Below are 2902 nucleotides of genomic sequence, written 5' to 3' on the forward strand. Positions count from 1 at the left end.
TGATTTTGATATTCTAGGTATTATCAAATGGCCAGAGTTTTGAGATTGCAGCGGACGTGAAGGACTATAATGCGATATGAGCTCGCTCAAGTATTGACGAGCTAAACCATTCAGGGCTTTATAGGTAATTAGCAAGATTTAAAAATGTATTCGTTGTTCAATAGGGAGCCAGTGCAGAGTTGACAGAACTGGGCTAATATGGTCGTACTTCCTGGTTCTAGTAAGAACTCTAGCTGCTGCATTTTGGACCAGCTGGAGTTTGTTTATTAAGCATGCAGAGCAACCACCGAATAAAGCATTACAATAATTTAACCTTGAGGTCATGAATGCATGAATTAACGTTTCTGCACTTGACATTGAGAGCATAGGTCATAATTTAGATATATTTTTAAGATAGAAAAATGCAGTTTTACAAATGCTAGAAACATGGTTTTCAAAGGAAAGATTGCTATCAAATAGCACACCTAGGTTCCAAACTGATGACGAGGAATTAACAGAGCAGCCAAAAGCATTAGACAGTGGTTTAGGTTATTACATGTGGAGGTTTTTGGTCCAATAATTAACACCTCTGTTTTTTTCAGAATTTAGCAGTAGGAAATTACTAGTCATCCAGTTTTTTATATCATCTATGCATTCCGTTAGTTTTGCAAATTTGTATGTTCGGGCCTCGAAGAAATACAGAGCTGAGTATCATCAGCATAACAGTGAAAGCTAACACCATGTTTCTTGATCATATCTCCCAAGGGTAACATGCAAAGTGTGAAAAGCAACAGTCCTAGTACTGAGCCTTGTGGCACTCCATACTGTACTTGTGATCGATATGCTATCTCGTTATTTACTGCTACAAATTGATGACAGTCAGATAAGTGAGATTTGAACCATGACAATGCAATTTCACTAATGCAAACAAAATTTTGTAGTCTACTCAAAAGGATGTTTTGGTCGAATAGTGTCAAACGCAGTGCTAAGATCCAGTAGCACTAATAGAGAAATACAACCACGATCAGATGATAAGAGCAGGTCATTTGTAACTGTCCAGATCTTCTGTTCAGACTTCAGAACCTTCATCTTCAAGGCTCCTCCATTTGCGAGTTCCAGACCAAGAACCTTCTCAGTGCTCAGGATTTCAGCGTTCACCAGTGCTTCGTGTTCAAGTTTGTGAAACGGATCCAACTCCTTTCTTCCCACTGCAATGTGGACCGGATCAACAAGTAAAAGACGTCGCCGCTCAGACTCAGCACATGACCAGGCAGAACGTAAATATTACTCTTTCCACACCTTTCCAGAGAACGTTGGCATTACCCACTGAGCAAAGTTATGTCCAAAAGACATCTTTTCGATGTCTTTGTCACACGTTAAAAAGACGTCCACTGAGGAGCCAGAATGAAAGATTTTATGACATCTTTTTTTGACGCGTTCTACACATCCGATATAGACATTCATGGAACCTAGGTACAAGGTTAAAAACTACTTCAAATGTGTTCATTATGGACATATTTTCAACATAATTTAAGGTCTCATTAAGACATAAGTTATACTGTTTCTGGACCATCTCTGGACTAACACTCTCAGGATGCATTAAATTACGTTTATTTCAATTTCCATTTGTAATTGAAAAGCAACTCACAGTGTGTGTTTTTCCAAAAATCATGAAAATAAAAGAAACTTCACTCACACCTTTAGACAACTTAGCATCTGTAATTCACACATCTTTGGATTGTGAGGGAAACCAGATCTGAAGGAAAGACTTTCTGGCTCAGCTGGGACTCGAACCAGGAACCTTCTGCTTCTCTTTCTTGGTGCTTTCTGAGGCAAGCAACACAAATAGTACATATTATCACAGTTCAGTGCCACGTTATTTACTGCAGCACATTATTTACATTTTCTGCGGCACTCTTACGATGTGAAGGATGCAGCATGAAAGGCAGCAAGTTTGATAAACAATAGTGCTTTTATTGAAAATTTGGAGATCAACTTCAGAAGATGACTAGGCCAAAATCACCTGCTTGTATTTGTATGTGTGTGTGTGTGTGTGTGGACTTAAAATATAAATGTTAAAATATAATACTACAATAAACATTTCCTATTGTTTTTTTTACCCAAACATTATGTATTTTAAAATAGAACATAATGCTAAATCTTCCTAAAGTACTTGGTGCTTCACCAAATATTTTAATATTTTAAATGTACTGTATGTTTTCATAAATAAATAAATAAACCCCACAATCAATTACATATAAAGAAGACAGTCAAATGTAAGGTAATGATCAAAGGTTAGGATGGTGGTTTGGATGAAACAACATACTTTAGATGGTTAAAATGGATTTAAAATGTATAGATATGTCCACTGTAGTGGGCACCATACATCAGAAGGTTAGAGATTGTTGCTAAAGGTTTGCTAGAGGCTGGAGAGAGCTGGAATTGTTTCCAGTAGTAGATATTTGCTGCAAAACTACTTGCCAGTAGTGAACAGTGAAGAACTGCAAACCTCTGCCAGTCTGCCACAAATTTACCACAAATGAACAAGTTTGCCAGAAAAGATGTGAGGAGGTATCTCAACAGCTGTTTATGACCACTATTTATTTATAGCACACGTTTAAGATAAACTTTTAAAACTCACAGTGTACACTACAGTCGGAAGAGGTGTTAGTGAGGCCAGCAGGGAGTGCTCACCACGGGGGCACTATACTGTCAAAAAGCACCGTCTTTTGGATGAAACGTTAAACCGAGGCCCTGACTCTCTGTGGTCATTAAAAATCCCATGGCACTTCTCGTAAAGAGTAGGGGTGTAACCTCGGGGTCCTGGCCAAATTGCCCCCCTGGCCTTTGTCAATCATGGCCTCCTAATAATCCCCAACCACTTGATTGGCTCTATGACTCTCTCTCCTCTCCACCTGTAGCT

At 38.6% G+C, this 2902-nt stretch overlaps 1 protein-coding gene across 1 annotated transcript in view; it reads right to left on the reverse strand.

Annotated features, from left to right (window-relative positions):
- The window catches only part of LOC107664534 (transcription factor MafG), a 7528-nt gene extending 5773 nt beyond the window's left edge, over positions 1-1755 (reverse strand). The window contains exon 1 of the mRNA XM_016455126.1: positions 1678-1755. The gene's annotated coding sequence lies outside the window, so the exon portion shown is untranslated. The remainder of the gene's footprint in view (positions 1-1677) is intronic.
- Positions 1756-2902: the final 1147 nt, after the last annotated feature.

This window comes from Sinocyclocheilus anshuiensis, unplaced genomic scaffold (genome assembly GCF_001515605.1).
Source record: "Sinocyclocheilus anshuiensis isolate Anshui unplaced genomic scaffold, SAMN03320099.WGS_v1.1 scaffold435, whole genome shotgun sequence".
NCBI lineage: Eukaryota > Metazoa > Chordata > Actinopteri > Cypriniformes > Cyprinidae > Sinocyclocheilus > Sinocyclocheilus anshuiensis.